Source organism: Aotus nancymaae, unplaced genomic scaffold (genome assembly GCF_030222135.1).
Source record: "Aotus nancymaae isolate 86718 unplaced genomic scaffold, 86718_ANA_hifiasm-v0.15.2.pri h1tg000058l, whole genome shotgun sequence".
Taxonomy (NCBI): Eukaryota; Metazoa; Chordata; class Mammalia; order Primates; family Aotidae; genus Aotus; species Aotus nancymaae.
The window spans coordinates 4912958-4923657 of record NW_026988472.1 but is presented as its reverse complement, the minus strand read 5'-3'; the positions used below and the strand labels follow the sequence as shown (position 1 = coordinate 4923657).

General features: G+C 38.8%; 1 pseudogene; it reads left to right on the top strand.

Moving 5' to 3' along the window:
- The first annotated feature begins 6399 nt into the window (after positions 1-6399).
- LOC105730483 (large ribosomal subunit protein eL31-like) lies at positions 6400-8119 on the top strand (annotated as a pseudogene).
- The last annotated feature ends 2581 nt before the right edge of the window (positions 8120-10700 follow it).

Genomic DNA, 10700 nt, shown 5'->3' with positions numbered 1-10700 from the left:
AACTGGCACTCAAACCATGAGATGCAGTCATCCCCACTCTTCCCGCCCTCTTCCACAGACAGAAGAGCCCATGGGGAGTACTGCACAGCTACTGTGAATATTCCCTTAAAGCCCACGGGCTTTTTAGTCAGCTTGTGGTAAAAGCTGCCTGCCCTGGGACTCACTTTTTAGGGCAATTGGCTCCCCTCTGGCCTTAGGCAGTTTCAGAAATGCTGCCCATATGCCTAGTCCTGGATATGGGAGCCCCAAGAGCCTACCTGTTGCTCTGTCCCACTGTGGCTGAGCTGGTACCTATGGTGCAAGACAAAGTCCCCTTTACATTTCCGTCTGCTTTTCTCAAATGGAGGGTATCTTTCACCATAGCCACCAAAGTTGGGAATGTGATGGGTCACACCTGTAATCAGCACATCTCAGAGCCCAAGGCCCATGGCATACTGGCTGGGTATCACTGCTGGTTATTCAGGGCCCAAGAGCTCTTTAGTCATCAGGTGATGAATCCTGCCAGGTATGCGTTCTTCCTTCAAAGCAGTTTGTTCTCTTTTGGCCCAGAGTGTGTCTAGAAATGTTGTTTGGGAGCTAGGGCCTGGCATAGGGGACTCATTACTCTGCCTAATGCCCTATCCTACTGTGTCTGAGCTGGTATCCAAGATGCAAGACAGAGCCCTCTTGACTCTTTGCTCTCCTCCCCTGAAGCAGAAGAAAGAAGTCACTTGTGTCACTGCAAGCTGCACTGCCTGGGGTTCGGGAAGAGATGGCACAAGCACTCCTTTAACCACCCCAGCTTGTGTCTCCCTAGCTCACCTGCCATCTTAGTCCTCTGGCTCTGAGCTCAGCCTAGCACCAGTAGTTGCCTAGGAATTGCAGTCCTTATGTCCTAGACTGCCATTCAAGTTTACCTAGGACCCCAGAGCACTTTGGCCCACAGTGGTGAGATTTGCCAAGATACTTGAGTTCCAACCTCTGGGATGTGTGATTCCTCTCTGGCTAGGGCTGATCTAACTGCTTCCTCCGTGGGCAGGTGTCACCTGGGTTCAACCTGGTTTGCTTTCTGCTGTGGCAGGGCAGCACTGAGTTCAATTCAGTGTCTCACATTTGCTACACTCTCAGTCTCCCAAGTACACAGATTTTCTCTGTGTCACATGGCTGCTGCCAGGGGATAGGAGTGTTGCTGGCATCAGTGATTCAAGGCTGTGATTCCTACCCTCTTTCAGTGCCTCTTTTGGTGATGTGAAGTAAAAACCAGGTATTGTGAGTGCTCATCTGGTTTTCTGTTTCTTATGAAGGTGCTTTTCTGTATAGATTGCAGTTAAATTAGTGTCCTTGGGGGGACAATTGGTGAAGTCTTCCATTTAGCCATCCTGCTCCACCTCCTCCTATTTTTCCCTTTTTTCCCTTCTTTGTGTCTATGTGTCCCCAAGGTTTAGCTCCTATTAATAAGTGAGAATACGTAGTATTTGGTTTTCTATTCCTGCCTTAATTTGCTTAGGATAATAATCTCCACCTCCATTCATGTTACTGCAAAGGCTATGATCTCATTTTTTATAGCTGCGTAGTATTTAGTGGTATATTTGTACCAGATTTTCTTTATCCAGTCTACCACTTATAGGTATCTAGGTTGATTCCATGTCTTTTCTATTATGATTAGTGCTGCAGTGAAGATGCTTGTGCATGTGCTTTTATGGTAGAATGATTTATTTTCTGTTGGGTATACACCCAATAATGGGATTGCTCAGTTGAATGGTAATTCTTTTTTAAATTCTTTTAGAAATCTCCAGACTGACTTCCACAGTGGCTGAACTGACATTCCCACCAGCAGTGTATAAGCATTCTCTTTTCTCTGCAACCTTACCAGCATCTGCTATTTTTTGACTTTTTAATAATAGCCATTCTGAATAGTGTGAAATGGTATCTCATTGTGGTTTTGATTTGGATTTCTTTAATAATTAGTGATATCAAGCATTTTTTTCATATGCTAGTTGGCAGTGTGTATGTCTTTTTCTTGAGAAATGTCTTTTCATGTCCTTTTTTCATTAAAAAAAATCAGCTTGTTTGTTTTGGGCTTGTTAATCTGTTTCAGTTGTTTATAGATACTGAGTATTACACATTTTTTGGAGGCAAAGTTTGCAAATATTTTCTTCCATTCTGTAAGTTGTCTGTTTACTTTGTTGATAGTTTCTTTAGCTGTTCAGAAGCTCTTTAGTTTAATTGGGTCCCACTTGTCAGTTTTTGTTTTTGTTGTGATTACTTTTGGAGTCTTTGTCATGAGGTCTTTGCCTGAGCTGATATCCAGAGTGGTATTTCCTAGATTTTCTTCTAGGTTATTTTTTATTTTAAAAATTTTAGGTTTTACATTTAAGTCTTCAATTCATTTTGAGTTGATTTTTCTATATGGTGAAAGGTAGGGGATCCAGCTTCAATCTTCTGCATATGGCTATCCAGTTATCCCAGCACCATTTATTGTATAGGGAGTCTTTTCCCCATTGCTTTTTTTCTCAGCTTTGTCAGAGGTTAAACGATCTGTTCCTAAGTGACTTTGTGGTAAAGAACAAAATTAAGGCTGAAATCAATAAATTATTTTAAACTAATGGTAACAGTGACACAACATAGCACAATCTTGGGACACAGCTAAAGCAATGTTATGAATAAAGTTTATAGTGCCAAATGCCCACATCAGCAAGTTAGAAAGATCTCAAATTAACAACTTAATATTGCATCTAGAGGAAATTGAAAAACAAGATAAAACCAACCCCAGAGGTAGCAGAAGAAAAGAAGTAACCAAAATCAGAGCTGAACTGAATAACATGGAGGTGAGAAAAATCATATAAAAGATAAACGAAACCAAATAATGGGGTTTTGAAAGAATAAATAAGACTGATAGATCACTATCTAGACTAATAAAGACACAAAGGAGATGGTCCTAATAAACACAATCAGAAATCACAAATGAGGGCATTACACAACTCTACAGAAATACAAACAAGCAAACAAACAAAACCCTCAGAGACTATTATGAACACCTATGTGTACATAAACTAGAAAACCTAGAAGAAATGGATACGTTCCTGGAAACATACAACCTCCCAAGATTGAAGCAGGAAGAAATTGAAACCCTGAACAGATAATGATTAATAATAATGAGTTCTGAAATTAAATCAATTATTTTTTTAAAAACCTACCAACCAGAAAAATCCCTGGACCAGGTGGATGTACAGCCAAATTCTACTAGATACATAAAAAAGAGCTGATGCCAATCTTACTGAACCTATTCCAAAAAATTGAGGAGGAGAGACTCAACCGTAAGTCATTCTATGAGGCCAGCATTTTTCTGATACCAAAACCTGGCAGAGATGCAATGAAGAAAGAAAACTTCAGACCAATACCCCTGATGAACATAGATGCAAAAATATTTTTTAAAATTATACTTTAATTTCTGGGGTACATATGCAGAATGTGCAGGTTTGTTACTTAGGTATACATGTGCCATGGTGGTTTGCTGCACCTATCAACCTATCATCTACATTAGGTATTTCTCCTAATGCTATCCCTCCACTAGGACCCCACCTCACAACAGGCCCCAGTGTGTGATGTTCCCCTCCCTGTGTCCATGTGTTCTCATTGTTCAACACCCACTTATGAGTGAGAACATGCAGTGTTTGGTTTTCTGTTCTTGTGTTAGTTTGCTGAGAATGATGGTTTCTAGCTTTATCCATGTTCCTGCAAAGGACATGAACTCATCCTTTTTAATGGCTGCATAGTATTCCATGGTGTATATGTGCCACATTTTCTTTCTTTCTTTTTTTTTTTTAAATGTAATTTAGGTTCTGGGGTGCATGTGCAGATCATGCAGGATTGTTGCATAGATACATACATGGCAAGGTGGTTTGCTGCCTCCATCCCCCCATCACCTACATCTGGTATCTCAGGTACGCTGATTGTACTAGTGATCCTTTCTCTGTGTATATTCTCCATTTTTTGCTCCACTGTGTTGTAGCAAATTTTTTATTGAACTCTTGAACCCTCTCTAGGCTATTTGAGTTTGTGGCTAGCCGTATATATTTCTTTTTCATGGGGAATGTGGGCTGGTATCTCCTACTCTGTCATTTGGTCATGTCACCTGGAAGTTTTTTTTTATGATAAAATATAGATAACATAAAATTTATCAGTTTAACAATTTTTTAGGTATACAGTTCAACAGTAATAAGCACATTTACATTGTTTTGTAATCATTACCACTATTAATCTCCAGAAATTTTCCATCATTTCAAACTAAAACTCTGTCAAATTTTAACAATAATTCTTCATTTCTCCCTTTCCCAAGCCCTGGTAACCATTACTGTATTTTCTATCTCCATGAATTTTACTATTCTAGGTACTTCATGAAAGTGGAATCATATAATATTTGCTCTTTGCATTTGGCTTGTATCACTTAATCTTTAAGGTTCATCTATACTTAGCATATATCAGAATTTCATTACTTTTAAAGGCTGGATAATATTTCATTGTATGTATATACCGTATTTTGTTTATTCATCAATTGATGGACATTTGGTTTGTTTCCATTTTTGGCTACTGTGAATACTGTGCTATGACTATTGTACAAATATCTATTGGAGTCCCTGCTTTCAATTCTTTTGGATATATATCCCAAAGTGGAATTGCTGGATTATGTGGTAGCTCTATACTTAAATTCTTTTTGAGAATCTACCATACAATTTCTCACAGTGAATGGAACACCTTACATTCCCACTAGTAATGCACAATGGTTGTAACTTCTCCACCAACACATTATTCTTCTCACAAACATGTTATTTGTTGTTGTTTTGCTATGCTTTGTTTCTAATAGTAGCCATCCTAATGCATGTGTGTATAAAGTGGTATCTCATTGTGGTTTTGATTTGCATTTTTCAAGTGATTAATAAGGTTGATAATCTTTTAATGTGATTATTGGCTATTTATATATTTTATTTGTAGAAATGTCTATTTGATTTTTTTGTACATTGTTTAATTAGCATGTTTGGGTTTTTATGGTGGTTGAGTTTTAGGATTTATATACATTTATTCTGGATATTAGTCCTTTATCAGATATAGGATTTACAAGTATTTCCTCCCATTGTGTGGGCTGCCTTTTCACTCTGCTTAAACTGCCATTTGATGCACAACATTTTGATGAAATCTAATTTATCTATTTTTTCTTTTGCTATCTTTGTTTTTGCCTGTGCTATTCTTTCATATAGAAAGAATGTTCTTTGAACAGCACATTCCTGGGTATCATCGCAGGTGTTGCTATCCCCATTTTCCTGGTAATGAAATATTAATATTTCACAGCTCTCTTGTAATTAATGTCACAGAGCTAGGATAAGATAGTAGGAAACATGGAAGACAGGCCTCCTGGCTCCTGGGTTGATGCTCTCTCTACCTGTGACTGACTGATAAATGCACATCTTCTATGTATTCTTTGTCTTCCCAGTATTGTTGCTGTTCCCACTTAACCATAGAAGCCAAGTATATGTTTAGCTCACTGTTGTATTTCTAGCACTGAGAATCAAATCTGGCTAGTAAGTGAACAATAAGCGTCTGTTGCAAGAGAGACCTGATCCCTGGAACTAGTTTAGACTTTCCAGGTTATATTTCCCAAGAGGCTGAGAATCAAGCAAGTAGAATTGGGAAATAATTCTGTCCTTACCACTTTACTAGGAGTGTGGCCTTGGGCATGTTTTTAAAGACACTTTGAATTCATTTTTATTTCTTGTTAACATGTGAATATAATCTGGGTTATGCAGGGTTGGTATACCAATGAGATGTGTATAAAGAACCCAACATTCTCCTTATTTCATTCAATAGATACTTGTTGGATATCTAGCCTTCATGTATGAAAAGCCTAGATGTCAACTGTGGAAACAAAATGCATCTTCAAAGAGAAAGTAAAAATCAGAACTATGCTAGATACCATGTTAGAAATATTTGAGAAAAATTCTCAAGCAAATAGTGGTTTTTTTTTTTTTTTTGATTCTATTGAACTTGGTGTCCTCTAAGTTGCTAAAACCTAAGATCTAGAAAATAAAAATAATCTCTTTGATCATGGAATGTCTCAGTTTTTCTTTCTTATGAAAGCCCCTTATTCCTGCATTACTTTCAAGGTTTGGCAAACGTTCAATGACAATTGCATAAGACCTAAAACAATAGTTAGCACCCAGATTAAAGATGGATTAAAACTGTATCACTTGATAGAGATGAATTGGTAGTTATACTAATTCTTACTAATTGTCTTAAGTTGCATTTTTAGATGATGTTTGTTTCACTTATATGTATATAACTTTAAAAGTAAAATGTTACTACAAAGCTTAAAATAGCTTTAAAAAACTAGTTTCGGCTCTTCCTTTCTAACTTGGACCCGGCAGAATGGCTCCCGCAAAGAAGGGTGGTGAGAAGAAAAAGAGCCGTTCTGCCATCAACAAGGTGGTGACCCGAGAATACACCATCAACATTTGCAAGCGTATCCATGGAGTGGGCTTCAAGAAACATGCCCCTCGGGCACTCAAAGAGATTCAGAAATTTTCCACAAAGGAGATGGGAACTCCAGATGTGTGCATTGATACCAGGCTCAACAAAGCTGTCTGGGACAAAGGAATAAGGAATGTCCCATACTGAATCCATGTGCGGTTGTCCAGAAAACGTAATGAGGATGAAGATTCAAATAAGCTCTATACTTTGGTTATCTATGTACCTGTTGTTACCACTTTCAAAAATCTACAATCAATCGCTGATCATCAAATACATCAAATAAAGTTATAAAATTGAAAAAGAAAAAAAGAAAAAAAACAGTTTCCTATGTCAATTCCTTTCCATCTGATATCTTTCACCCTTAACTTTTGCTTATTTATTCTGGTATTTACTTTCATATTTCCAAATAGTAAGCTTATATGAGTATTTCCTCACTACCAAATTTGACACATTGGTTGACTGCTTAATATGGAAGATGAATTTTTAGCTCTCTTACTTATTCAAAGGACCCCATCATTGTCTCTGTTCTATCTGTACCCTATATGAAATTCTGGACATCTTTGGATATCACTTGATTTGAGCTCCTAATTAATAACTAGATTTCTGACCAGGGAGAGAAGTTACACAAATATCTGTCAATGTGGAGATCATAATACTTGGCTTTTTCAGAGCAGATTCATGGAGGATTGGGGAAGAGAGAGGAGGGAAGGAGTGAGAGACAGAGAGAAAGAGAAAGAGAGAGAATAATTCTCAGGTTTTTGACTGATTTGCAGAGCTTGTTGGATGTCTGATTGGAGATATCCTTCAAGTCTTATACTGTGCAGGGTCTATGATTTAGTGAGGGAGGAGTTAGCACTAACAGTGATCGGTGTCAGATGGCTGGAAGCTTTGAGTAGTGATGTGGTTATCCAGAGATCATGTATAGAATGACAAGAATGGAAGTCATAGCTGAAAGACTACAGTATTTAAAAAGCAAGCAAGGGAAGAGGAACCCAAGGGCGAGACTCATAATAAGTGGCCAGAGAAGTAGAAGGATAATTGGAAGAGGCTGCTGTCATAAAGGCTCAGAAATGAGAAAGTTTCATGAAGGAAGGGATGTCAACTGTGCTCAAGACTACAGAGAAGTCAAGTTAAGTAAGGACTGAAGTGAGTCATTTAGCTCCATTAATAAGAAAATAATTGGTGATTGTGGGAAGGAAAGATTCCATGGATCTGAGGGGAAGAGGACAGGTTGCAGTGTATTGAGGGTGGAAGGACAAGTGATCAATTAGAGCAGGACAATGTAGACTACACTTTCAAGAAGCTTGACATTGAAAAGAATAAAAATTATAGGATAGTAGCAGAAGAAGTGTATGTTATTGTTTCAGTTTTATTTTGTGCCAAAATGACTCCAAAAACTAGTGGTTTTAAAAAACAAAAATGTATTATACATTGTGATTTTGTGGGAAAGGCAATTCCTGTTTCAGATGGCATTGCCTGTGGGTGGGGGAGGTCAGGGGAAGTCACCTATTTGATGTGAATATTGAAGGATGGCTTTATTCACATGCCTGACACTTTGAAAGGAATAGCTTGGAAGGATAGGATAGGCTGGTCCCTTTTCTGTCTCCATATTGTCTCAGACCTTCTCTACACGGTCTTTCCAGCAGGGTAGTCAGACATCTTGCATGGCAGCTCAGACTCCTAAAATCTAAAGCAGAAACTGTCAATTCTCTTAAAGACTAGGCTTGGAGCTGGCATAGTGTCACTTCTGCCACATATTTTTGGTCAAAGAAGTCTCAGGCAAGCCCAGAGTCACGTCACCTCTCAATGAGAGGAGTGTTGAGGAATTGTGTGCATTGTAAATCTGTCACAATGGTATTCAGAGAGTGGCTTTTTCCTCCAAGAAATAAGTTGCCCCTTTGTTTATAATTGTTTCATTGCTATTTTCTTAGGATAAACTGCAGTTCCCAGAGGATGAAAGTGTATGAGGGCCATAGAAATGCTGCTTGTTTTAACACAGATATGGGGGGTGGATGTACTTCTGCACTGAAAAAAGAATTACCATTCCATCTAGCAATCCTATTATTGATTATATACCCAAGGAATGTAAATCATTCTACCGTAAAGATACATGCACGTGTATGTTCACTGCAGTGCAATTCATAATAGCAAATATAAGGAATCAACTTAAATGCCCATCAACACTGGACTGGATTAAAAAAATGTGATACAACATGGAATACTATGTGGCCATAAAAATGAGTGAGATCATGTCGTTTGCAGCAACATGGATAGGGCTGGAGGCCATTAACCTAAGGAACTAATGCAGGAACATAAAACCAAATACTGCATGTTCCCAGTTATAAGTGGGAGGTAAACCTTGTGAAGATATGGACACAAAGAAGGTAACAAAAGACACCAGGGCCAACTAGACTTGAGGGCAGAGAGTCGGAGGAGGGTGAGGATCAAAAACTACCTATTGGGCACCATGCTTATTACCTGGGTGATGAAATAATCTGTATACCAAACCCCCATGACACAAAATGTACCTATATAACAAACCTGCACATGTACCTCCGAACCTAAAATAAAATGTTTTTAAAAAAGAAAATGGAGCTTTCTTTTCAGTCACTCAGTGACTAAGTTTTCAGACTTAGTCATTGAGTTCCAAATAACAGAGTATGGAAGGGGAAAAATAACTTTATAGAAAAAAAGCAACTACTGTAATCAAGTAATCAAAGTTAACATCACCAGTAATAACTGGCGATATATAACATAGTGATATCATGTACCCCATCTATGGATGCTCTGTATCATTTTACTGGTATTTTCCAATACCAGTAAAATCAAGTTCAATCGTGAAAAAACATCAGATAAATCCAAATTCTATAAAATACCTGACCAGTATTCCTCAAAATTGTCAAGGTCATCAAAAACAGGGACAAACTGAAAAATCGTCAGTCCAGAGGAGACTGAAGAGCTGTGATGACTAAATAGGATCCTGAAAGAGAAAAAGAACGTTAGTATAAAAGTAAGGACATCTGAATAACTTATTTCATTTAGCTGATAGTACCAATATTAATTTCTTGGTTTTGACAAGTGTACCACGGTTATGTAAAATGTTAATAGGGAAAACTGGGTGAAGTGGCTCACGCCTGTAATCCAAGCACTTTGGAGGCCAAGGCAGGCAGATCACCTGAGCTCGGGAGTTCAAGACCAGCCTGACCAACATGGTGAAACCCTGTCTTAAAAAAAAAAAATAGTAACTTTCTGCATGTTTCTTTAGGCTTTCTGTTCTGACTCTGGAAACATTTTCTGAAGCCAAGCTCTAGGGTTCAGGCCTTTGGAAATGAGGTCTGTATTGTTCAAAAATTATGGAGCCTGGCATCACTTGGGGCGGGCAATTATGGGTGTCATGGAGGCCCTGCTCACCTCAGTAACAACTCTCATCAGTTATTTCACACTGTGTGTCTTTCTGCCTGATTCTCTTTTTTGTACATTCTGTTTTGGGGAATGTTTGTTGGGGCAAAATTGTCCTGGGTTAAAGGAGAAGAGGAGGCAAGGACATCTCATTCCCCTGCTAACATGGACTGAGAAGACAGAGGGCAGAGGAGGAGCCAGTGGAGATGGCATGCAGAGACCACAAATTCACTTCTGCCCCTCAGACTCTACAAACACTTTGGTTTGTTTAATAATCTGTGATCGATCTGATCTTCATCATGAGTGCCTACCTTCTGCATTGGGTAGTCAATAGGAAAAAACATGAATTTACATGTAATCGGTAAGGATTATCTGATGTAATCATTTAAATGGTCCCTTTGTATGCATACTTGATCCTTATCTGTTCCTGTGGAAATCCCCTTCCCTTCCCTCCCCCTCTCCCCTCCCCCTCCCCTCACCCTCCCCCTCCCTTTCCCTCCCCTCCCCTCCCCTCTCCTCTCTCTTTCTTTCTTTCTTTCTTTCTATCTGTCCTTTTCTTTCTTTTTTTTCTTTTCTTCCTTCCTTTATCTTTTCTTTTTCTCTCTCTGTCCCCCGTCCCTCTCCCTTCCTCCCTCCCTCTCTTCCCTTTTCTCTCTTTCCTTTCTTCCATTTCTTCTCTTTCTTGAAACAGGGTCTTGCTCTGGAACCCAGACTAGAGTACAGTGGGATGATTATGGCTCACTGCAGCCTTAACCTCCTGGGCTCAAGAGATCCTCCCATGTCAGCCTCCTTTGTAGCTG